Raw genomic sequence first — 27287 nt, forward strand, 5'->3', positions numbered from 1 at the left:
AGAATTGTTGAATCACCTGAAACTAACATTACACTGTATATTAATTATACTTCAATAAAAAATAAATAACAAAAAAGTTTGTGATTTGGACAAGTTCCCGAACTCTCTGTGCCTCAGTTTCCCCATCTGCAAAACAGGGATGATGGTATCTGTTTCACTGGGTATTAGGATGTGGCTTGGTATATAGAAAGCACTCGATAAAATTCATTTACTTCTCCAGGGAATATTTATGTATCACCAACCCTGTGCCAGGCACTAGTGTAGACCCTGAAGTCACAGAAATGAGCAAAACAGACAGAACATCTCTGTCTGTGTGGAGTTTATATGCAGCTTAACATTTTAGCAAAAGTTAATGATTCTAGTTATTATTATAATTCAACATTTTTACTCTTGATTGCAAAATAAGTACCAGCTCATCAGAAACCAGAAACTAGAATGACAAGATAAAGTTTCACTAATGAACTTGAACTTTAGAGAGAGCTGAAGCATTAGCTTCAGTAATTACCGCTCTCCTGCCGGCTCCCCAGAATAGCCTTTCCTTTCTCTCTACTTGCACAGAGACACAAAGGAGCGGTGCCTAAGGAGACACCTGGCCATGGGTCCACCGGCTCTTAGGAAGGTGAAAAAAAAGGAGCAAACACCAAGATTTAGCACTTTTAGGTGTCTGAGCAAAGAGAGGGAGAACACACCAATCTAAGGGAATTTTAGAAGCGTAAGAGCAGATATTTTTTCTAAATAGGCTAGAGACGTAAACGAGAAGGGTAGTTGGGCAGAAAGAGCAAAAGCAGAGCAGCTCCAGCTTCTTGAAAAACAGGTCAGGTGGGGCCGGGTGGGGCTGAACCTGAGACCGAATGAAGGGTAACACTGAGGAGCTCGTCTGGGCATGAGATGCACAACTTACCCGACTAAGTTGGGGCTGCATGATCACAGGAAACCCTGCTTTGTGCAGAGGGCAGTGGAAACCCATGAAACTGACCTGCACTGAAGGCCAGATTCACCATGGACTAGCCATGTGAACCGAAAAAGTCACTTGCCTTTTCTTAACTTCCTCATCTGAAAAATGGGCTCATCAATCCCAACCTCATCCATCAGGTTAGACTCTCAAGTCCTTCTAAGAGAATATTCCCACCATCTGGGATGGGAGGCTTCTAGAAGCACCTAGTTGTCGATGCCCCGCTTCCTGTGGGACTCTCTAAGATGCCCACATGACCCCAGCCTCTTTGTGTGTGTGAGGGAAGATGTCAAACCTAAGAGGACAGGGTTATCGATAGGCTGCCTTTGGAAGACAGACAGACACACAAATAGTCAGGGCAGAGGAATTTTCCCTATCAGATATCAAAATTTAAAAATGTAGAGAAAATGTCAGTGTATCGCTACAGGAATAAACAAAAAAATGACTAGTGGAAAAGAATAAGGAACCCAGAAAGAGACGCTCCCATATATGAAATGTGAAAAATAGTGAGGTGGCATGGATAAAAACAAACCATAATAAACGATGCTGGGACAATTAGTTGTCAGTAGTTTAAAAACCAAAATCCATTCCCTACACCCTCCCATGCCCACAAATCAACTCCAGATAATCTAAAAACTTAAATTGGAAAGGTAAGGCTTTGAAACTGTTAAGAGATAAAACAGTCATGACCTTGGGAAAGACACGATACCTTTAAAATGTCCCCAAAGCAAACATTACCAAATAAAAGTTTGATGAATTCAAGTATTTTTAAGAACTTCTGACCACTGATAGATGTGATAAAAAGAGGAAGCTATAAATTAGAATAAGGTATTTGGAACCCCCCAGAGAGTTAGTATAACAATAAGAAAAAACTTCCATAAATTAATTTGAGGAAGACTGGCAACCCAATGGAAAAAATAGGCAAAGATAGAACATACATTTCTCAGAAGAGGAATTGTTCCCTGAACAACTGAACTGAATAGATAGATATGGATACATATATCTGTTCGTTGAATAACCTCATCAGTAAATAGAGAAATGGAAATAAAATCATAATAAGAGACTGGTTCATATCTACCCAACTGGTAAAAAATAACAATGCTAAATATTGGTAAAGATACAGGGCAACAGCGACTCCCATATTTGGCAGATAAGCATCCGCTGACACAACCACTGTGACCGTGACCTAGGGAAGGTGAAGATGAGCTCGTTCTGATTTACAGTATTTCATCAAAATTCAGCACTTCGTTGAGTATAAGATGTACCATTCTCTTATGTATCACCACGAAAGAAAAAGCTTCCAATTATGCTCTGAGATGCCAGGAATTTTAAGACACATTCTGATTTCAGACACATTAAGATATAAGAAATTATGTGTCTTAGAATAAATGACATATGGTGTGTATGTCTAAGAAACCTGCTCGTTGACACCAGAATTTCCAAGACTGTCCACAGCACCATTGCTCTTAATGACAAAATCCTGAAAACAACCACAATGTACTCTGATAGGAGAACTTATAAATAGTGAGAGAGTCAACAACCCAGCAGTGAATATAAATAAACGACAGCTGCACACATTAACATGGATGACAAAAAGCAAATGAAAATAAGAGAAGAAATGAATGAAAGCACAGGGAAAAAAATGAAAGAAAAATTAGCAAAACCAAAACTGGGGTTTTTGAGGGAAAGAAAAACCAACAAAACCAATCAAGAAAGCCATGAAAAACACATACAAGTAGCCACTTCCAGGAATGGAAGAGGTGTTAAGACGACAGGCGTGAAAAGGACAATGAACATGTTTTATGGGAATAAATTCAACACAGAAAAGATGCACAAATTGCTTTTAAAAAATACGACTTTACCAAAATTGACGCAAGATAAAACAGAAAATCTTAGGAGTCCTATAGCTCTTATAGGAATTCAGGCATTATTAAAAACACCTTTTTATAAAGAAAACTCCAGGCACCGATGGCTTCACTGGAAACAATGAACAGGATGAGACAGCAGAAAATCAAATCTTAGCTCAGGCAGCCTGTAGGCATATATCGCAAAGATGAACTTCAAGAAGAAAGATAAGGCCAATACTACAAGACTCTTGGGAAATTAGAGACGGTCAGCACAACCTACCACAGACTAACAGTAATATCTGCTAAAGACATTACAAAACATAGAGAGGAGGTACGAAAACTACAAATCAGTGTCCCTCCTAAACATAGACCAGTGGTTCTCAGCTGGGCTAATTGCCTCCTGAGCAATATTTGGCACTACCTGGAGACATTTCTGGTTGTCACCACTGGGGGAGCAGGTGCTGCTAGTGACTGCAGATGTTCCCTTCCAAGAAGTCACAGAGCTGGGCTCCGAGGCCCCCCTCCCAGGGGCTGGCATCACGGCTACATCTTTGTCCCATTCATCAGCACTTGCCTTGGCCCCAGGAACTCTCGGACCCTGAGGCTGGAGCCTTTACTGGGTTCCATCCAAGCTGGGTCACCCTGGGTCAGCCCCCAATAAGTGGAGTCAGGACTCATATACAGAGTGAGCACAAAGCAAGCATTCTGGAAAGGAAGGGGAAGGGGAAGGGGAAGGGGAAGGGGGAAGGGGAGGGGGAGGGAAGGGAAGGGAAGGGAAGGGAAGGGAAGGGAAGGGAAGGGAAGGGAAAGGGAAGGGAAGGGAAAGGGAAGGGAAAGGGAAGGGAAAGGGAAGGGAAGGGAAGGGAAGGGAAAGGGAAGGGAAGGGAAAGGGAAGGGAAAGGGAAGGGAAGGGAAAGGGAAGGGAAAGGGAAGGGAAGGGAAGGGAAGGGAAGGGAAGGGAAGGGAAGGGAAGGGAAAGGGAAGGGAAGGGAAAGGGAAGGGAAAGGGAAGGGAAAGGGAAGGGAAGGGAAGGGAAGGGAAGGGAAGGGAAGGGAAAGGGAAAGGGAAGGGAAGGGAAGGGAAGGGAAAGGGAAGGGAAAGGGAAGGGAAAGGGAAGGGAAGGGAAAGGGAAGGGAAAGGGAAGGGAAGGAAAGGGAAAGGGAAGGGAAGGGAAGGGAAAGGGAAAGGGAAGGGAAGGGAAGGGAAGGGAAGGGAAGGGAAGGGAAGGGAAGGGAAAGGGAAGGGAATGGAAGGGAAAGGGAAGGGACAGGGAAGGGAAAGGGAAGGGAGGGGAAGGGAGGGGAGGGAAGGGAAGGGAAGGGGAGGAGAGGGAAGGGGAGGGGAGGGGAGGGAAGGGAAGGGGAGGAGAGGGAAGGGGAGGGAAGGGAAAGGAAGGGAAGGGAAGGGAGGGGAGGGAAGGGAAGGGAGGAAGGAAGAAAGAAAGAAAGGGAGGGAGGAAAGGAGGAAAGGAAGGAAGGAAGGAAGAAGGAAGGAACGAAGGAATGAAGGAAGGAAAAGCTTGCCACTGTATTGCCAAACCCCATTCATATAAACCCAGAACCCAACAGTGTGATTCTGAAGTAAGTGCCTTTCAACTCAGGGCAAATCTGTCTTATCATGTAAGGCCCAGCTCGAACTATTTCCCTCTGGAAGCTTCTGCCCCCAGAAAAACAAACCAGCTGCTCTGGTAGTGCTCAGCGGTTGCTGGCCCGGATGGATGGGCTTCCCAGGGGCAAGAGCCTGATCTGGCTCCTGGGGAGACAAAGCCACGAGAAATGAGCTTGGACGTCGGAGCACCTGAGAGCGAGTCTGAGTTCAGCAAAGTCAACCTCTCACCGTGTAAGAGCGAATGAAAAGTTTGCTCACCTGGGCCCCATTACAAGCACTGGTTTCTCCGGGGCGGGCCCAAATCAGTGTGTCCACGTGGGACCTCTCCTGAGAGGCCAGGATCCCCAGAAGAGCTGGGACCAGATTAGACCCGAACCCCCAAGGGTGGTTCTGCATCTAAAGAAGAGGGAGGAAGGAGCACCTGGGGGGGGGGGTCAGTCGGTTGAGCGCCCAACTTCAGCTCAGATCATGATCTCGTGGTCCGTGAGTTCGAGCCCCGCGTCGGGCCCTGCGCTGACAGTCGGTCAGCGCAGAGCTGGCTTTAGACGCTCTGTCCCCCTCTCTCTCTGCCCCTTCCCCGCTCACACTCTCTCTCTCAAAACGGAAAATAAAACATGTTTTAAAAAGAAAAAAGAAGAGGGAGGGAGAAATGCAACGATTCTCTGTGAGCAGGCAGCCTCTGCTCTTTCTCCCTCCTCACACCCTCGCGTAGAGCTACGAGCCACGGTGCCCCCTCCAGCCGAGGGGTTTCCTTCTTGCGCCCACGAGATCCGCTTCCCTGGGGAAGACCTGTGCATTGTACCTCCAGGGTGCAAGTCCTGTCCCACCAGCCCTCCTGCCCCCATGGGACTCCCAGGTCGACCTGCTTGTGCAAAATCCACTTCTGTGTGGTACCTGATCACCTGCGTTTCCAGCGCAGGCCTCCCTTCAGCGCTTCTCTGGTCTTGTCGCTGGAGAGTTTCCCTGTCATTTCCTTTTCTTAGGTGTCACATTTGCCATCCTCCACGGCACCTGCCCTTACAGCTGTCACGAGGCATGTTCCTCTCCGATTCTCCCAGTCCTCTGGGTCTGGCCGGAAGGCGTCCTCCCCAACAGAGGCCGCTGCCGTGTTTGGGATACGGTGCCTCCTTTCATGGGTGTGTCTGTCACTGGTGTCATAAACCAGGACCCAAGAGACATAGGCAGCCCTTTTATGATGTCTACAGAGATGGCTTTCCTGGGCCCCTCATTCGCCCCCAAGGGAAGAAAACATGATAATCCCACAGGATCCCTACAACCTTCATTTTCCTACTGAGAAAGATCGAAACCCCTAGAACGAATTCCAGGTCTGTTTGTTCCCGTCATGTTCTCATTCGGCTTCCCTCCTCCCCCAGCAAACTGACAGAATCGGGGACATTCCTGGAGAAGCTGGAGCCTCTCAGCGAGCTCCCGTCCACCTGCCACACACACGGTGGGAACACGGTGCTGCCTCTCGACACCTGGCAGGGTCTGCACGGGGCTGTTGGCCGTGGGGAGTCTCTGTGGACTCACCACCGCCCCCCCCCCCACCCCCGCCTTGCATCGGCTCCCTGGGAGCAGAAACCGGCCACCCCCACCTCGCCCAGGAACGGGTGCCCAGGTGGCTTGCTCGCAGCACCTGAGGTCACGCTCCCGCGAAGAGCTGCGTATTTTCACGTCGGACCCAGGAAGCTTTCAAACAGATCTCCAAACCTCTCATAGATTCCTGCGGCCAGATTGCGAAACGTGAAGCTGTGCTCAGACCTTTACACATCTAGTCGTATTGTTCGAAATCCGTGGATGTAAAGGAAACAGTGAGAAAAATATTTACAATTGAAACCCACAGCAGCAGGGATTCAGATTCTCTCTCTCTCTCTCCATATATATATATATATATATATATATATATATATATATATATATATATATAATTTTATATACGTTTGTGTGTGTGTGTATATATATATATATATATATATATATATATATTTTTTTTTTTTTTTTTTTTTCATTTTCCTCAGAACCTCCGTGTTAGAGGGGCAGGGCCTGGACCACCATGAGCCATACAAACCCCCGTGGGCGGCATACCTGCCCTCGAACCTCCAGTGTGCACCGACTCAAGGCCACATGAGGTACGAACGCTGTAATCCCTGCTAGGGGCTCCTCTTCTCCAAGAACAATCTGAGCTGTCACTGCAGGGACCACGAGTAAGTGACAGGTGGAACAGAATCTTGACTCCCACTCTTGCTCCCATTGGTGTGGAACGGAGCTACAAGCCCTAAAGAGCCATCTGGGCCACCGGAGGCACATGGTTAGGAGAGAAGCTCACCCTTTGCATGTCAAGGGTTCCCCAAGGGGCCCCTTCAGGGGTGCGGCCCTGGGAGTCGGTGGGCACTGACCTAGGAACCCGGTCTTTGGTCTGGAACAAGCGGTCCCACTGTGGGACACAGAACATCCTCCATCGATGGATGCGGGCGGGGGTGGGGGGGTGATGCAACCTTGAACCTGGGAAAGGGGCGGCTGGGGCGGTAGTGGTTTGAGGCAGTGTTCACTAAACGCTCTTGGGCAAAGACTTGGATGCAAAGCCCGTCCTGCCCGACGTCACCCCAAAGCTCCCCCACCAGGCTGCACCGGCTTCCACCTGTGCCCTCCACACTCAGCCCGCCCACCGCAAAACGACGCATGAAGCCATATCTGTGTTCTTACAGACAAAAATGCCCTTGAATTCTTTCGGCGCCCTGCCCGAGTCTGATAAAAATGTCTGCTGCTCAAAGGTAGCCCCGAAAATCCTGCAGCAAGAAGTCTGGCCAGGTGAGGAAACTTGGGGTCCTGGATCACCAGCCTCGTGTTTCCCCTGAAACAAAGCTTCCAAGGGCTGGATCTGGCAAGTCACCCATTCTCCTGCTGAGTCCTCAGAATAAAAACACCTGACATTCAACAAACAGAGGGACGTAAAAATAAAGAGAAATGTAAGTGGGTTTGGTGCTTATCTGTCTTTCCAACAAAAGATAACAGGTAATTGCTTTTTTATCACCAGCACTTGAAATTTGAAAGTAAAGGAGGAGCCAGGCTTGATATCACACCTAAACTTGGCAGTCCATTGATCCTTAACTTCCACTTCTGCTGAGGACCAAATAGTCAGACAACCCAGATGCTCGTAGGCGATTCAATAAGAAAAATAGCCAAGAAGCAGCAGAGGCAACGTCAGCCATGTCGTTTCCAACAGGAGGGCTTTCTGTTTAGATTTTGTTAACTGATTACATATATGCATGCCCCCCACCCCGCCCTTCACCGCCACCCCTCCCACCGAAAGTTCTAAAATGTCACCGAGTCTCTAAATCCAGACTTTACCAAAGAAGAGACATCTGAACAAGGGGAACAGGATGCTTCATACCTTCCCCGGGAAAGGAGAAAGCTGTTGCCTAGCAACCCGGCCCCCCAAAATGCCCTCCAGTTACCTGGCTCTTGTGAAAACTGAGCATCTTTTTTTTTTTTTTTAATTTTTTTTTTTCAACGTTTATTTATTTTTGGGACAGAGAGAGACAGAGCATGAACGGGGGAGGGGCAGAGAGAGAGGGAGACGCAGAATCGGAAACAGGCTCCAGGCTCTGAGCCATCAGCCCAGAGCCCGACGCGGGACTCGAACCCACGGACCGCGAGATCATGACCTGGCTGAAGTCGGACGCTTAACCGACTGCGCCACCCAGGCGCCCCAAAACTGAGCATCTTTAACAGACACAGCCACTGCCTCAGTTGCCACAGCAAAGCGCTTTGCAGGGAGCACTCCTCTCTCCTCTCTTTCCGCCCCGGGGGCTTTCCCAGGTAGTGCCACAGAGTGAGCCCACAAACCTCGTGTCCAGGCTTCCCGGGTTGTCTCCCTCTGAGATGAAGATCCCCCGATTCCTCCCCACCTAAATCTCCTGCAACTCAACGCAACAGAAATGTACTTTTTTTCTGTCTGAAGAATTCTCTGGATGCTCAAGAAATTGCATGGCTCAGCAGAGAATCGTGGTCTCTTTCATCTGGAGGTAATTCTCTAGGTTTCAACTGGTTATTCTTTATTGAACATTTTTTTTTGAAATCGAGAAGATTTATTGAATATTGTCATGGGTTAAATGGTGCCTCCCCCCCCCCCCAAATACCTATGTTGAAGTCCTAAGGTGATTGGGTTGAAATGAGATCAGTAGGGTGGCCCTGATCCAATATGACTGGTATCCTTATAAAAAGGGGAAGTTTGGACACAGACAATACACACACACACACACACACACACACACACACACACACACACACAGAGAGACCATGTGAAGATAAAGGCAGAGAGCAGGGTGATGCATGAATGAGCCAAGAAATGAGTGGGGAACGAGAAGGACGGAACGGATCGTCCATGTGTCACAGTCTCAGAAGGACCCAACTCTGCCAGTGACACGTTGATTTTGGATGTTAGGCCTCCGGAGCTGGAAAGTAATACGTTCCTGCTGTCTAAACCACTCCATGTGTAGTCCTTTGTTTGAGTGTCCCAGGAGACCCTTACTACGATTCCCCACATGCCATAGGCTGCTATGGGTGTCACTCCCTTTCTCATTGAGCCCCCACGGCTCCCCACGTCTGATTCACCACGGTTAGCACACAAGCAAGCCGGGGCTGGGTGAAATGGTGCGAACTTGCCCAACACCCCACAGCTCCCAAGTGCAGGAACTGGAATTCCCGCTCAAGTCAGATGCCTCGGGAGACCACACTCTGAACCTCCTTCTTGTTCTCCCTCTGCTCCTTCCGGACGTAGCTTCCTTCACCCCGCAGACCGGGGCTTCCCCCAGAAGTAACTAACAGCGAGGCTAACTGCAAACCAGGACAGGGAAACCCGAGAAGACCAAGGTGGCTGTGAAATAGTTAACATGTCGATGGGAGGCACACTGCCAGCTGAGCTCCAGCCAGCAATGGTCCTTGGCTGACGGGCAAGAGATTTCTGCCGTAGCAAGATGAGCCGGGAGCAAAGTTAGCCTTGAACTTCATTAAACCTCTGTGTCTCTAGGGCCACGGGGAGAAAGAGCCTGGAGCAGGCCCTGCAGTCCCAGCACTGAGCAAGGCAGTGCAGAGGGACCTTCCCACCGCGGTGGCAGAGTAAGGCACTTCCGGAAGTATTTTCTCACATTTGCAACACTCAGCAATTCTACTGTAGCTTGGATTCGTGCATTTACCACGGAGAGCAAAACATCTACCAGGGAAAGCAAACTTTGGTGAATAGAGGAAAACCCCACAGTAGGGCTCTGTTCCACGACAGAGAGGGGCTAAAATTACCACAGGCAAGTGATGGCGAATTGGTATCCCCAACAAGGTCACCATGTTCAGAAAGTTAACCGCGTGGGCGTGCGCGCGCGTGTGTGTGTGTGTGTGTGTGTGTGCCCGCGTAGAAGGATTCTTTGTTGTTTGTGGAGTCTCTGCAGTAGCATTTCATGACCTGGTGAAGGTTTCCCATCAAAGAAGTTGCCTCTGTCTACAACATTATTTAAAGGGTCAAATCATAAATAAATGCATTTAAAATTTTTTTTAATCTTTATTTATTTTTGAGAGAGAGAGACAGACGACAAAGACAGAGACAGAGTGTGAGTGAGGAGGAACAGAGAGAGAAGGAGACACAGAATCTGAAGCGGGATCCAGGCTCCGAGCTGTCAGCACAGAGCCCGACGCGGGGCTCGAACTCACGAACCAGGAGATCATGACCTGAGCCGAAGTCAGACGCTTCACCGGCTGAACCACCCAGGTGCCCCTGAATAAACACATTTTAGTGATTCTTCCAGTCACACAGACCTTCAGCCAAACTGCTACAGAAATAAATTTGTTCAGTAAATAGAGCACCCAGGAAATGATCAAATATTAAAATTTGATTAAAATGTTTTAATGAAGCAGAAGAAATATAATGCTTACTTTGTGATTTTTATAAAATGGGCAAAATCTCTAAGACCACTGTATTTGGAAAAGCTTACAAATTAAATTTCTCCAGCATGTACTTATTAAATAAGTACATAATTTTTTTAAAAAAAAAAGAGATTTCTTATGATAAAATATGAACTTCCAGACAAGGAAACCTTAGGAGCTGGGAACAAGGCAAGCATTCCCAAGATCGCGGGGGCGCTGCCGACACAGTAAGATAAAGAGGGAAGAGACAAAACTCTCACGACTTCAGACGATGTGATTGTCCACTTGGGAACCCAAGGGTCTAAGCTGAAAACCATTAGAACCAATGGCAGAGCTGAGTGGTTAAAGCACAATCAAAAACTACTTCCAAGCATCACAAAGAATAGCAATAATCAATTACAAATCATCAGGAGAAAAAAGTTAACACTGGCAAGAAAAGGAATGCATCTAACATGAAATCTGCTACACCTAGGTTGAGAAAATCCTAAAATTGTACTCGAGGAGACAAAGGAAAGGCTAGGTGCGTGAGGAAGCACACGTTTCCGGATGAAGAGGTCAAATTGTAAAGTCAACACTGTCCAAGTTAATTTATATATTCCAAACTTAATTAAAAATGGACAATAAATAAATATTAAATGAAAGTTCAAAGTATGATTCATAAATGTATGTGGAAAAGAGAATACATAAGAATACCCAAGTCAATTTTGATTATACATACTAAAAGTGCGATATTGCCATAATACGTATCAAAACTTATTCAAATGCTGTGTTAATAATTCAAACAGTGTGGTCTCAGCAAAGGAAAAGATGGACAGATCAGTGAAATAAAACAGAAAGTCAGACACCCTTGTACTATCAACAAGATGTTACAAATCAAAGGGACTAGGATTGGTATTGATGATCCATTTAGGGATAAAATAATGCTATGGTCCGTATTTAAACCCATTCATGGGGCGCCTGGCTGGCTCAGTTGGTGGAGCGTGTGACTCTTGATCTCAGGGTTTTGAGTTTGAGCCCCACGTTGGGGGTAGAGATTAGTTAAAAATCCTTTAAAAAAATAAAGCTATTCACAAAACTAAATTTGAAATAGATCAAAAGTGTAAACATAAAAAGTGGAATTAAAAAAAAATAAAAGAATATTTTTTTTTAATTTTTTAACGTTTTTTTTTTTTTAATTTATTTTTGAGACAGAGAGAGACAGAGCATGAACGGGGGAGGGTCAGAGAGAGGGAGACACAGAATCTGAAACAGGCTCCAGGCTCTGAGCTGTCAGCACAGAGCCCGACACGGGGCTCGAACTCACGGACCGTGAGATCATGACCTGAGCCGAAGTCGGCCGCTCAACCGACTGAGCCACCCAGGCGCCCCAAGAATATTTTTTTATAATATTAGAAGTCCTCTTAAAGAAGAAAAAATATCCAGAGGCCATAAAAGATAGATAGTCAAAGTGTAAAATAATGAGTAACTTGTATACGACAAATATTATTACATACAGAATTAAATGACAAGCAAAAAAAAAATTTAAATAGCAAGCAACAGGGGCGCCTGGGTGGCGCAGTCGGTTAAGCGTCCGACTTCAGCCAGGTCACGATCTCGCGGTCCGTGAGTTCGAGCCCCGCGTCGGGCTCTGGGCTGACAGCTCAGAGCCTGGAGCCTGTTTCGGATTCTGTGTCTCCCTCTCTCTCTGCCCCTCCCCAGTTCATGCTCTGTCTCTCTCTGTCCCAAAAATAAAAAAATAAAAACGTTGAAAAAAAAAAAATAAATAAATAGCAAGCAACAGACTGGAAGAAACATTAAAAGGATACATACACAGGACATAATATTAACTTCTATGATTATATTAGAAGAACATACTTTATAAAAGTGAGTTAGTGATTTGAACACAGATTTCACAGAAAAACAAACACAATGGGACAATATTCAATTAAAAGGAGCTGGAGGTTTTTAGCAATTGAGAAAAAATAAAGTAAAACAATGTTTAAAGAAAATGAAATAATACCTTCTGCAGTAAAGGATATCATCAAGAAAGTGAAAAGACAACCTACAGAATGGAACAAAATGTTTGCAGATCATATACCTGATAAGGATCCAGAGTCCTGCATATATAAAGAACTCTACAGGGGCGCCCGGGTGGCGCAGTCGGTTAAGCGTCCGACTTCAGCCAGGTCACGATCTCGCGGTCCGTGAGTTCGAGCCCCGCGTCGGGCTCTGGGCTGATGGCTCAGAGCCTGGAGCCTGTTTCCGATTCTGTGTCTCCCTCTCTCTCTGCCCCTCCCCCGTTCATGCTCTGTCTCTCTGTCCCAAAAATAAATAAACGTTGAAAAAAAAAAATTAAAAAAAAAGAACTCTACAACTCAACAGCAAAAAGGCAAGCAACCCCATGGCCCAAGAACTTGAACAGACATTTCTTCAAAGAAACTATCCAATGGCCAATGAGCACATGAAAAGAATCTCAACATCCTCAGTCATGAGGGAAATGCAAATCAAAACCACCGTAAGACACTGCTTTATATCCACTACTGTGGCTATAATTAAATCTAAAACAAAACAAACATACAAAAAAAAAACCAGAAAAAAATTAGTAGTAGTAAGGATGGGAAGGAATGAAACTTCCCATACATTGCTGGTGGGACTATAAATAGTATGGCTGCTATGGAAAACTGTTTAGAAGTTCTTCAAAGAGTTAAACATAATTACCATATGACCATGTTATCATATATATGTATACACATGCATGCATGTATGTATGCGTATATAGATACACGCACACACAAAAGAACTGAAAACAGGTACTCAGATAAACACTTGTATGCAAACCTTTGTATCAGTACTATTCACAATAGCCGACAGGTGGAAACAACCCAAATATCCACCGACGAATGGATAAACAAATTTGTACATTACACGAGTGATTTTATATATATATATGTACCTAGATACAACGGAAATATTCAGCTGTGAGAAGAAATGAGGTGCTGACACACGCTACAACATGGATGACTCTCGAAAACATCGTGCTGAGTAAAAGGAGCCAGACACAGAGGATCACACAGTATATGATTCCCTTTACATGAAATGTCCAGATAGGTCAGGCCACGATGATGAAAAATAGATTAGTAGTTGCTAAGAACTGGGGGGAGGTATGAGTAGGAAGGGCTTTCATTGGGAGTGGAGAAAGGTTTTGGAACCGGAGAGAGGTGGTGTTTGTATAACATCGTGAGTGTTCATGCAGTGCATGCTTTAAAATGGATACATTTTTTTGTTATGAGAATTTCACCCCAATGAAAACAGCAGCGAGATACATTACCCTTTTCTTAGTTTGGCAAACACGCGCGCACACACACAACTATAAAAATCCAGTATTGGGGGCGCCTGGGTGGCTCAATCGGTTAAGTGTCCGACTCTTGATTTCGGCTTAGGTCATGATCTCCCAGTTCGTGAGATTGAGCCCCATGTTGGGCTCTGTGCTGACAGCACAGGGCCTGCTTGGGATTCTCTCTCTCCCTCTCTCTCTGCCCCTCCTCTCTCTCTCTCTCTCAAAATAAATGTATTTTTTCAAAAAATCCAGTCTTAGGGTGTGGGAAAGTGGGTTCTCTCCACACTTGGCTCAAATATAAACCAGTAGAGCACTTTTGGGAGGGAAATTTGGTGATATGTATCAAATTTCAAATGTATATACCTGGGACGCCTGGGTGGCTCAGTCGGTTAAGCATCTGACTCTCGGTTTCAGCTCAGGTCAAGATCTCACGGTTCCTGAGTTCGAACCCCGAGTCAGGCTCTGTGCTGTTGCAGAATCTGCTTGAGATTTCTCTCCCTCTCTCTCTGCCCCTCCCCGACTTGTGCACAGTCTCGCTCTCTCTCTCAAAAAATAAATAAAATAACTAAAAAACCCAAAAGTATATACCTTGTGACCCATGAATTTCACTTCTAAAATTCAATTCCACACATGCCCCAAGATAGATGTATATGTTTGCTGGTGCTTAGTTGTTTAAAAAATAAAACAAAATTAAAAATCTGGCAAATGGGTGTCGTTGGTTTTGTTGAGAGCCTCAAAGAAGAAACTGAAGGACCGTTTCGTCTCAAATTGCCCTTAAACATCCCTTAAATCACCTATAAATTACATATATGTGATTCGTGTAAACAACTCTGTACGGCAATAAAAATGTACAAATATACAGTTTACACTGTAACGTATAATCTCTAGTTCCATAAAGTGGTAGTAATAAAAATTAAGTCGTTCAAGTGCTACACTGCTTAGACACACTTCAACAAATCTGTAAGTGTTCAAGCTTGCCGGCTCCGTCTGTTGGTGCATAATGAAGTGTCCCTGCATTTTGGTCTTCTCATCTGCAAAGTAGGGATGACACATGCCTACCTCAAAGGGCCGCTGGGAGGACACGCGGAGTTAATTCAGATAAAGTGCCCGGCACCGTATGCGGTGCACCTTCAGCCTGCGGTAAATGCGGGATGTTATTAGGCAGTCAAGGGGTTGACGTTCTAGAAGGGAGGTGGGTCAGTCACAGATAATTTTACAGACTACAAGGTGAAGAGGGTTCGGACAGCTGCGGGCACAGAGCAGGGGCACTTGGGGCAGGCTGCCCACACAGAGGGGCCTTACCCACCACCTCTCAGTCCATTTGGAAGTTGGTTATGAACCCATTTTCCGAGACTGGAACCAATGGCGCCTAAGACCAACACTACTATGCTCTTCCCTGGCGATCACAGATGGTACTTCTGCATGCCTGTGCTATCGGCCATTAGCATCTGTGTTTAAGAATTCCCTGTGTTTGTTCTCGGGAAAATAAACTGTTAGAAAGGAAAATCAATTTTCATTAGCAGTGCTATTCCTTTCGAGAAAGTCCTTTCGCAAAGAAAAGTGGTGGAGGACACTCCGAAAGCTGGTGTCACCTTGACATTCTCTACAGGACTGAGTGAGCTGCCGACTCCGGCCTCGGGGCTGTCTGCTCCCCTCGGCCCTAGGTCAGCATCCCGGATGACCTGTCCACAGAAGCCACAGCAGGTGCCGTGGAAGCAGAGAGCGGGCTGGGCGGGGCTGGGGTGCACCGAGAGCCTCCCCTCGGGCCCCTTACTTCAGCTCATGGGAACAGGAGTAGTGTTGCCCAACCCAGTTTTTTAAGAGAAACTCGATGCCTGAATTTTTAGTTAAAATCTCCCAATTTTTTTAATATTCAAAGTATGCAAAGACACTCTTGGGCCCAACCAAATACTTCTGTGCGATGAATCTGGCCCAACGGCCCTAATTGGTGGCTTCTGTGACACACATTTGGCCTTGCAGGGTTGAAACTGTGCATCCAAAGGAGCTCACAAGACCATGGCTATGATGTCATAGGAAGATGACCTGCCGTGTTCTTTGGATCCGGCCAAGCCCATCGTTGGATGGGAGTCAATTTCCCACCCCCAGCCTGTCAATCAGCTGCCTCCAGGATTTGGCCCCATTCTCCCCTCCACACCGTGTCCCCCTGCGGGGGGTCATCCTTTGAAATAATACCTGTCACTCTGTGCAGTGCTTCAGATACACCTCACTTAACAAAAGTAAATCACAAGACACATTCTCTGCCAAGAAAGCAAGCACACCGAGTTTTATTCTTTGTTTCCACTTAAAGAGTCAACAGGATTTGTGCCGTTCAGCACCTCCCCTTTGTCAGTGGAGCTTTTAGAAAGATTATCTTAAATGAAGGTAAAGAGAAGGATGGAATCAGGGAAGGGAAGGTACAGAGCCACCAGGCAATGCTAGAGCAGAATCGATTTTCCCTAAGTGAGGGGAGTGAGCGCAAAGCATGGCCTGGCAGAGTTACTCGGAAACCCGCTCTTTCCCAGATGGTGGGATGCCCCCGCCTTGTGCTATTGATCTCACCGCATGCACGGCCAGAAGACAGGAAGACCTCTGATTATCTGGTGATTTTAGTATTTTTCCCTCCTTCCTGATCAGCAGGGTGATGGGTTCTGAAGACAATTTCTTTATTTTTTAAAAATTTTAATGTTTATTTATTTCAGGAGAGAGGGAGAGACAGAGCATGAGTGGGGAGGGGCAGAGAGAGAGGGAAACACAGAGTCCGAAGCAGGCTCCGGGCTCCGAGCTGTCAGCACAGAGCCCGATGCGGGGCTCGAACTCACGAATGGTGAGATCATGACCTGAGCCGAAGTCGGACGCTTCACTGACTGAGCCACCCAGGCGTGCTTAAAGACAATTTCTAGGCTTGATTTCTCGTATCCAGCGTGGGCAAAATGACTTCTAAACAACACACTCATCTTTAGAAGAGATAAATGCTGACCCGCTATGTAAAACACGTGGTGCCTGCCATCCTGTGTCTGAAAGTGACTCAGAGCCTCGCTGAGGTCACGCACAACGCACCTTCACCTCCACCTTCCTCCCACGTCATGGAGGGTGTGACTACACTCCTAACACCCTCCTTCATCCATCTAGTCACTCCTGGCCCTCCTCTGATCTCTCTCACCCAGAGCCAGGTCCCAGCCCCCCAGGGACCCACGGTAACTGACATGACACTGAGCGTAGTAAAAATCTCCCATAAATTACCATTTGAGTACAAAGTGTACAAGCTATGGTTGGTTTTCCAATATCCCAACTCTTAGTTAAGGGGGGGGGGGTCTCTGCGGCCTTAATTAATTCCTTGTCCCTTCCCTTTTATTATGTCAAGGAAGGTATCATGACCTGTATACCTGGCCAAGTGAATGACACCAAGGCCTCACTCTTTTTTGGTCACTGATAAAGCAACCTTTAAAATTACTCTCATCAATATGCTATGACTTTTTCCTGCTGAATTCTCCCCATTGCCTATGATCTCAAGATGGCTGAGAAACGTGGAGGCAGAAATTTCTCACAATATTTACATAGCACTCTCTCTTTTTCTCCCTTTGGTAAATACATTTACTGGAATCCCTAAAACCACGGAGAGGAAGTGACACGCTATTTTTCACGTGCCAAAAAAAAAAAAAAGAACTTTCAACCCAGAATCCTATATACCTCGGGAAAATATCATTCAGAAACGAAGGGGAAAATCAAGACATTCTCAGATAGAAAAAAGAAAAAAACTAAGAAAATCTGTGGCCAGCAGACTTACCCTAAGAGAATGTTAAAGGTAGTTCTCTCTCAACAGAAAGGAAAAGATGAATGAAACTTGGAACATCAGGAAGGAAGAAAGAACACAGTGAGCAAAAGTATGAATAAATACAATAGGTCTTCTTCCCCTCTTGGGTTTCATGGGTTATGTTGAATGGTTGCAGCAAAAATCACAACACTATCTAACGTGGTTCTAAATGTACATAAAGGAAGTATTTTAAATCCTTGCATTATAAATGGGGGAGGGTAAAGAGTTTTACAGGGAGATGAAGTTTCTGTACGTCACTTGAACTGGCAAAATGATGACAAGAGACTATGATTTTATACGTGTAGCTACTTAATATAGCTAGCTGCTCTCCTTCAATTAATGTTTGCATGATCTATCTGTTTCCATCCAACCTGCCTAGACTGCTATATTTAAAGTGAGTTTCATGTAGATAGCAAGCGTTTGGGTCTGGTTTCATAGTCTCGTTCATAAATTTTGCCTTTGAATTTATGCATTTGCATTACATACATACATGAGACATATAAATACATAAATATACACATAAATAGATGTTATAGATCACGTATATATCATGTATATATAAATATATATCTCAGGTAATTTTATGTAAATAGCATGTATATATGATATAGTTCATGCACGATATAAATTCATATTATGTGTGTATATATATCATGTATGTATATACGTGATGTATGGAATATTACATCTAATACCTCATCCCTAGAGTAACCATCAAAAAAGCTATACAAAGACATTCTGAAAAAAATTATAGTTAAATCACAATGAAATTATAAGAAATGTTCAAGTAACCCACAGGAAGGCAGGAAAAGAAAACAGAGAAATGAAAAACATAAGAAAAAGCGGAAACACAACAAATAAAATGGTTGACTCAAGCCTTAACTTCTTTATGATTATATTAAATGCAAGTGGTCCAAATACACAAAGTAAAAGACAGAAGTTTGTGGAGTGGTTTATAAAATATGACCCGACCATTTGCTATCCACAAAAAACTCACTTTAAAGATAGCAAGTAGGGGTGCCTGGGTGGCTCAGCCAGTTAAGCATCTGCCTCTTGATTTCGGCTCAGGTCATGATCTCACGTTTCAAGGGGTCAAGCCCCGCGTCGGGCTCTGTGCGGGCAGCATGGAGCCTATGTGGGATTCTTTCTCTCCCTCTTTCTCTGGCCCTCCCCTGCTCATCCTCGCTCATACACTCCTTCTCTCTCTCTCTCAAAATAAATAAAAACTTTAATAAATACATAAATAAAGCAATAGAGGCAGGCTGAAAGAATGGAAACATGCATCAAAGGAAAGCAAGAGCAGCTATGGGAACATCAGACAAATAGACTTCAGAGCAAAGAAAATCACCAGAGTAAGGGAAGGACAATGTATGATGATAAAAGAGCCAATCTACCCAGGAGACAGGAGAATCATAACCGCGTATGTCTCATACAACAGAGCTGCGAAATACGTGCGGCCAAAGTGGATAGAACTGAAAGACAAACCCAAAATCATCCTAGGAGATCTTAACACCCCTCTCCCAACTGTGGACAGAAGGGACAGACACAAAACCAGCAAGGACACAGAAGAACTGAACAATACCCAACAACCACGAGGAGCGCATCGACATTTATAAACCACTGGGTCCACCGACAGCAGAACACGCATCACTTCCAAGGGGCCACAGAACATGTACCAAAATACACCACGCCCTGAGCCATAAAACAAACAGCAACACATTTTAAAAAGTCATAGTCATACCTAGTGTGTTTTCTGACTATAGTGGGATCAAACTAGAAACCAGTAACAGGAAAATCCCCAAACACTTAGAAACTAAGCAACATACTTCTAAATAATCAATGAGTCAAAGAAGACACCTCAAAGAAAAGAAAAAGGGAAGGGAAGGGAATGAAAATAAAACTACAACATATCAACGTTTGTGACACAGCTGTGGCAGTGCATTTATAGCACTAAACGCCAACAACAGAAAAGAGGAAAAGTTTCAAATCAACACTCTAAGCTCCCACCTCAAGCAGCTAGGAACATAAGGGCAAACTAATCCCAAAGGAGGCAGCAGGAGGGAATTATAAAGGTAAAACAGAAATCAGCGAAGTCAAAACCAGAGAAACAATAGAGAAAATCAATAGAACAGAGCTGGTGTAAATAAAGTTGACAAACTTCGAATAAGAGAAAGAAAGAGAAGAAACAGATTACCAATATCAGGAATGAAATAGAAAGATATCACCACAGACCTTACAGACATTAAAAGGATGATAAGTAAATACTATGAACAAGTCTATACATGTAAATCTGACAACTGAGATGAAATGAACCAATCCCCTGAAAACACAAACTACTGCAACTCACCCAATATGAACCACACAATTTGACTAGCTTTGTAACGATCAAGAAAACTGAATTTATCATTAAATCCTCTGCCCCCCCCCAAATTTCCAGGCCCAGCTGGTTTCACTTGAGAATGCTACCAAACATTTAATGGAGAATTAAACATCAATTCTACAGAAATTCCTTCCAGAGAAAAAGAATACCTCCCAGTTTATTTTATAAAGCTAGTATTTCCCTACTACAAAAAACAGACTGGAAAGAAAGAAATAAAATTGTCCTTATTTATATATGACATGCTTGTCTACCTGGATCCCTCAAAATATCTAAAAAAAAGCTCCTAGAACTAGTAAGTTCAACAAGGCTGCAGAAGACAACATAAACATACAAAAATCAATTGTGTTTATTTTTTTATTATTTTATTTTATTATTTTTTAATACGAAGTTTATTGTCAAAGTGGTTTCCACACAACACCCAGGGCTCATCCCAACAGGTGCCCTCCTCAATGCCCATCACCCACTTTCCCCTCCCACCCCCATCAACCCTCAATCTATTCTCAGTTTTTAAGAGTCTCTTATGGTTTGTTTCTATATAACAATGAACACATGGATACCAAAAGCTCAATTACAATCCCCTGTTATAATTGCTCAAAAAAATCAAATACTAGGTGTGGCTCTAACAAAACATGCACGGGACTTGGGTGCTGAAAATGGCACAACATTAACGAAAGGAGTCAAAGAAGACATAAATAAATGGGGAGACATTCTCTGTTCATGGATTAAAAGAGTTAACATAGTAAAAATGTCATTTCTCTCTAAATGGATATATGGGTTGAACACAATTTCTATCAAAATCCCAGCAAGATTTTTATACAGACAAAATTATCCTAAAATCATACAGAAATAGAGAGAACCTAGAGTAGCTAAACCAATTTTTTAAAAGAACAAACTGGGAGAAACCAATCTACCGGATTTCAAGAATAATTATATACCTTCAGTAATCAAGACCATGAGGCACTGGCAGCTCGTTGGACACCTTATGAGCGCAACAGAATGAAGATCTCAGAAACAGATACACACAAATATGTCCAACTGATCTTCCATAAAAGTGCAAAAGCAATTCAGTGGAGGAAAGATATCGTTTAAACAAATGGTGCTGAAGCGATTGAATACTTACAGGTCGAAAAATTACCCTTGAACTCAGTCTCACAGCTTATATAAAAAGTAATGCAAAATGGGATATCACTAAATGTAAAATGCAAACCTATAAATGCTTTAGCAAAAACAAAGTAGGAGGATATCTGTGGGATCTAGGGCTAGAGAAAAGAGTTCTCAGACTTGATACTAAAATAATGACCCAGTAAAGATACCTCGATAAACTGGACTCCATCACAATTTAAGTATTTTGCTCTGTGAAGACCTTGTCCAGAAGACGAAAAGGCAAGTTACAGAATGAGAGAAAATATTTGCAACCCACGTAGCCAACAGAGGGCCAGTATCTAGAACACATAAAGAACTGTCCAAACTCAGTAGTAAGAAAAACAAACAATCCGATTAGAAATCCGTCAAAAGGTGTGGAGCTACATTTCACCAATGAGCACCTACAGATGGCAAATGAGTGTGTAAAAAGGTGCTTCACAGCATTAGCCATCGGGGACATGCCAGTTGAAACCACGATGAGATACCACTATGTCGCTATCGGAGTGGCTAAGATAAAAAACAGTGACAACACCAAATGCTGGCCAGGAAGCAGAAAACTCCATCACTCATACGATGCTGGGGAAAATGTGAAATGGTGCGGCCACTCTGGAGAATCGTTTGGCAGAGTGTTTTGAATTAAACATGCGGCTACCATACAACACGCCATTGCACTCCCGGGCACTTATCCCAGAAAAATGAAGACTTGTGTTCAGACGCGCACACAAGCTGTGCATAAGTGGTTCCAGCAGCTTTATTCATTAGAGCCAAAAACTGTGGTACATCCATATCATGGGATACTACTCAGCATGAAAAAGGAATGAACCGTTTACACATGAAACAACCTGAATGAATCTCCAAAGAATTCTGGGTGCAAAAGCCCACCCCACGCTGTTCGATTTCACTTATGTAACATTCTTGGCAGACGAGAGGAGAGAAACGAAGAACAGATACGTGGTTGTCAGAAATGAAGGGGGGGTGGGAGCAGGAGGGAAGTGGGTGATACTATAAAAGGTCAACGGCAGGGACCCTTTATGGGATGGAAATTCTGTGTTTTGACTTGTACCAAAGCCTGCACGCTAGTTGTGATGCTGCACTGTCTGTTTTGTAAGATGTTACCGTTGGGGTAAAAGGTCCATGGTATGTCTGTATTATTTCTTAAAACTATATGTGAACCAGGGCACCCCGGTGGCTCTGTCGGCGAAGCGTCCGACTCTTGATTTCGGCTCAGGTCGTGATCTCCCAGTTCATGGGATCAAGCCCGCATCAGGCTCTGTGCTGAGTGTGAAGCCTACGTAAGATTCTCTCTCTCCCTCTCTCTGCCCCTCTCCCCCTGTCCCTCTCTCTCTCTCAAAAGAAATAAATAAACGTTTAAAAAAAAAAAAACTACAGAGGCACCTAGGTGGCTCAGTCGGTTAAGCGTCTTTTGATTTCAGCTCAGGCCGTGCTCTCACAGTTCATGAGTTCAAATCCCGCGTCGGGCTCCACACTGATGGTGCCAAGCCTACTGAGGATTCTCTTTCTCTCCCTCTCTCTCTGCCCCTCCTGCTCATGCTCTCTCTGTGTTTCTCAAAATAAATAAACTTTAAAAAAATGAAATGAAATGAAATATTAAAAAAAACTACATGTGAACCTCCAATTATTTCAGAGTAAAGACGTTTAATTAAAAACACCTCCCGGGGCGCCTGGGTGGCGCAGTCGGTTAAGCGTCCGACTTCAGCCAGGTCACCATCTTGCGGTCTGTGAGTTCGAGCCCCGCGTCAGGCTCTGGGCTGATGGCTCAGAGCCTGGAGCCTGTTTCCGATTCTGTGTCTTCCTCTCTCTCTTCCCCTCCCCCGTTCATGCTCTGTCTCTCTCTGTCCCAAAAATAAATAAACGTTGAAAAAAAAATTTTTTTTTAATAAATAAATAAATAAAAACACCTCCCATGTCACCGCCTTTCTCTAAATTAGAATTCATCTGGCCCCCCTCTGTTTTCTCCCTCTTGGGTTAAGGGGCGGGGAGGGGAAGGCAGAGCCAGCCTTGCAGCCAGGTGGTCCTGGATTTAAGTCTTTGATCTTCATATGCCAGCCCTCCAAGCCTCAATTCTGTGAAAGAGGGATAATTAAATCTACTTTGAAGGGCTGCCCTGAAGTTAAAGGGAACATTTGCAACATGCAAATGGGGTGCCTAGTGCATAATAAATGCTTACTAACTAGTCACTGCTTCTACGGCGGCCACCACCTCTATGTGGATTGATTCCATTTTGCCTAGTGTGATAGTTGATGGTATATGGGTTCCTCCAAAAGTAGGTTGGAAACTCTGCACAAAGTACTGAGTGCTAGTCATTCATTTTCCCCCAGTACATATCATAGTCTGTCATGTGGTAAATACCTCATAAATGCATGCTGAATTGAAATCATGGAATAAAGTATTAGAGGGGAGACCTGGGCAAAAAAAAAAGGGGGGGGGGCAGAAAAACCGAATATCAATAAGAGAATGGAAACAACCTTGTTCAATACAACCTGCTGTATCTCAACAGATCCCAGGGGCATAAGATTCCTACACCAGGCACAATTTCTCCAAATTCATGTCTCAGGCCACAGGCTGCATTTGAAATCATTTATATAATGCCTACAGGAAAAAGGCCCAGGAGAAGAGAAACCAGTGCTTTGCAGGATTAAGTCCAAAACTGATTTCCTTATTGATAAGAAGGGACTTGGATCGTTGCCGAAGGCAATTTTGAAAAGGTCCGCCGAATGCTGATGAGGACAGCCGTGTGTGTCTGTTGGTGGTGTAAGCACAAACAATAATGCCTAAATTGACTTCATCCACTAGAAAAGATAGGACCCACTGCCTTTCCAAGGCACATCAAGCTGCTCCTTGCACTTTTTAAAGTGGAAGTTACTAGAAAATGGAAACACTGGAAGACTGCCTGTGGTTACAGTCTGGAAGAACTGGGTTCTCAAAATGGCCGTGTGGGTGCAGACGCTTCGCAGAGGAGGGAAGGAATGTGCTGGAGTTCAACTGATCTTTAAACAGAAAAAGCTTCTGGCTCATCGGCCAGAGGCACCTTTACGACAATATTCTCCTCTGAATGTAACCTCCTTGGGAATAGGGGTCCCCGTCTCTTTTGCTCACTGCCATTTTGCCAGTGCCTGGGACCACACAGTATACACTCAATAAATATTGTTGAATGAAGGGTTCACCTTTATTACCCCCCAGGTGTCTCAGGGTACTGACGGTATAGCACTAAACAGAGTCTGCCTTTGTCTTTGCTAAATCCAGTCCCAGGACAGAAGCGTCCATCCTGACATCTCTACACGGGCTTTGTTTCCACAAAACTGGAGGAAACACAATGGCAATGAAACTGACCATGCTCAGTCAGGGAAGTCTTTGCAGCGTGTAGGGGGAGACTGGACGAGTGGTCCTTATCCAGATGTCTCTCTGCAAGGGTGGAGCCCAGCTATACCTTCAGGCTGCTGAACCCGAAGAAGATGCTTCCTCAGGATGCACATTTACCAGCGTTCACTTCTCCAATGTTGAGAAATCACCAGGTCGGCTTTGACCTGAGTCTGGGCTGAGCCCTGCCAAGAGACACTGTCCGTAAAGGACACTCACCTGAGACGTGCTGATGCAATCCATTCACCCTGCACCCTGATTATGTAGCGTTCTCTGCTCATTTTGTCATACCATTTACCCAGCATGGAAAGAAATGCAGGACCAGCATGTGTTTGCAAAGGCAGAGAGGGAAGTTCTAAACCCTGAGCCCTTGCTGCATGATCAGGATAAATTATCTAATCTCTCTGTGTCTCCCGTTTCTCATAGGTGTGGCAGGGATAGAACCAGGAGACCTATTTGGGGGTTATTACAAGAATTAAGTTACAGAGAACATGTGAAACAGTATACCACTGAACTGTAGTAGTGGGAAGAAACTATTTCTGATAAATGGTTCTGTTCAAATGGATACCAGTTTGGGGGTGGGAGGAGGGGAACAAGCAAAACTTGATCCCTGCCTCACACCATAAATACAAATCAATTCCAGATAAACTGTAAGTCTAAAAAAGAAAGGTCAAACTATAATGCTTCAAGAAGAAAGCATAGGATAATACCTTCATGATTTTGGGGCAGGCAAAAATTTCTTTCAAAGGGTACAAAAAGCTCTAATTTTAAAAGAAAAGATGGACATGCTGGACTTAAAAAAATCAAGAACTTATTCACCAGAAGATACCATTAAGGGAATAAAAAGTCAAGCCAAATATGGAGAAAAGATATCTATAATACACATATCTGTGTCCTGGATATATAAAGAGCTCCTACAAATCAATAAGAAAAAGATAGAAAACACTATTTTGAAAATTGGGCAAAGGATTAGCAGCAACATGGATGGAACTCGAATGTATTATGCTAAGCGAAATAGGTCAGTCAGAGAAAGACAAATCTCATATGATTTCACTCCTATGTGAAATTTAAGAAGCACAACAGATGAACATAGGGGAAGGGAAGGAAAAATAAGATAAAAACAGAGAAGGAGGCAAACCATAACAGACTCTTAAATACAGAGAACTGAGGGTTTCTGGAGGAGAGGTGGGTAGGGGGTAGGCTAAACAGGTGATGGGCATTGAGGAGGGCACTTGTTGGGATGAGCCCTGGGTGTTGTATGTAAGTGACGAATCACTGGGTTCTACTCCATGAAGCCAATACTACACTATTCCAATTCAAATTTAAAGAAATGAAAAGAAAATAAATAAAATTGGGCAAAGGACTTGAAAAGGTAGGATATCCAGTGTCTCGCAAGCATATTAATAGGTACTCAGCACCGTTAGTCATCAAAATAACTAAACTAAGAAAATATTTTTGAAAAATTGAAAATTTAAATATTTGATGGTACCAGGACACCCGGGTGACTCAGTGAGTTAAGCGTCCAACTCAATTCTTCTTCAGGTCATGATCCCACGGTTCATGGGATCGAGCCCCACATGGGATCGAGCCATTAGCACAGAGCCTGCTTGGGATTCATTCTCTCCCGCCCCCCCCCCCCCCACCTCACTCGCTCGCTCTGTCTCATTCTCTCAAAAATAGATAAACATTTAAAAATAAACAAATAAATCAATGTTTGACAGGACCAAGGGTTAAAGATCATGCAGAGTGACCACAACTCCTATATATTACTAGTGTGTAGGTAAATTGATACAAGCACCTCGGAAAATCGGTGGATATTACCCACAAACCTAAACAAACAGACAAAATCCTATGCTGACCCTATGATGCGGTCATTCCACTTCTAGGATATACATAGAAAAGAAACGGATGCGGGCGCCTGGGTGGCTCGGTCGGCGAAGCGTCCGACTTCATCTCAGGTCACGATCTCACGGTTGGTGAGTTCGAGCCCCGCGTCGGGCTCTGTGCTGACCGCTCGGAGCCTGGAGCTTGCTTGGGATTCTGTGTCTCCCCCTCTGTCTGCCCCTCCCCTGTTCATGCTGTGTCTCCCTCTGTCTCTCAAAAATGAATAAACTTTTTCAAAAAATTAAAAAAAAAGAAACAGATGAACGTGCCCACTGAAGACACAAACGAGAATATTTATGGCGGATTTCTTCATAGTGGCAAACACTGGAAACAACCCAAATGTCTACCAACAACAGAACAGATAGTCAAGAGTGGTCGATTCATACAACAGAACACTGTGGGGCTATGAAAGAGAGCACTATTAAGACACTGAAACACGGCAGGACATGGCTACATCTCCAACATGATGTCAAGCAAAAGAAGACAGACACCAACGTATAGGTTGCCTGATTCCATTTCCATCAAGTCGAGGGGGCAACGGAAGTCAGAATAGCAGTTACCTTGGTGAGGCAGGCACAGAGGGGGTAGGTATGGATGCAGAGGGGACGTGAAGGAGCCTTCTGATTTACAGGACATGTTCTATCTTGATGTCGGTGGTGGTCACAGGGGCAGATACACGGGTAAAAATGTCGCACACCTAGCATCTGTGTCCTTCACTGCATGTGCGTGATATCCCACTAAACATGAGAATAAAAATCCACTCAGTACAGCGCAAGACACAAAGTAATCACTCAAAAATTTAGTGACGTACATTTATTGTTAATTTTCCTATCGTAACAATAGATCCCTTCCCGACCCCGTTCCCTGCTACGAGATTTCTTCAGAAACACTGCAGGAGCATAGGGTAGATCTATTTTTAATTTTTTGAGGAACCTCCACACTGTTTTCCAGAGCGGCTGCACCAGTTTGCATTCCCACCCACCAACACTGCAAGAATTTACCCAAGGGACACAGGAGTGCTGATGCATAGGGGCACGTGTACCCCGATGTTTACA

At 44.5% G+C, this 27287-nt stretch overlaps 1 protein-coding gene across 5 annotated transcripts in view; it reads right to left on the reverse strand.

Moving 5' to 3' along the window:
- CD2H10orf90 (chromosome D2 C10orf90 homolog) overlaps window positions 1-27287 on the reverse strand; it is a 221997-nt gene that overhangs the window by 90934 nt on the left and 103776 nt on the right. Inside the window, exon 1 of one of the 5 annotated variants that reach the window (XM_086681153.1) lies at window positions 5302-5924. The exons of 1 other annotated variant lie outside the window; for it this stretch is intronic. The gene's annotated coding sequence lies outside the window, so the exon portion shown is untranslated. Of the gene's footprint in view, window positions 1-5269; window positions 5925-27287 lie in introns of those variants that run through there. 3 more of the 5 variants (XM_086681159.1, XM_086681158.1, XM_086681156.1) reach the window with 3 other exon arrangements.

The sequence above is a fragment of the Puma concolor genome, chromosome D2 (assembly GCF_028749965.1).
Source record: "Puma concolor isolate L17-30 chromosome D2, mPumCon1.1.hap2, whole genome shotgun sequence".
NCBI classification, from domain to species: domain Eukaryota; kingdom Metazoa; phylum Chordata; class Mammalia; order Carnivora; family Felidae; genus Puma; species Puma concolor.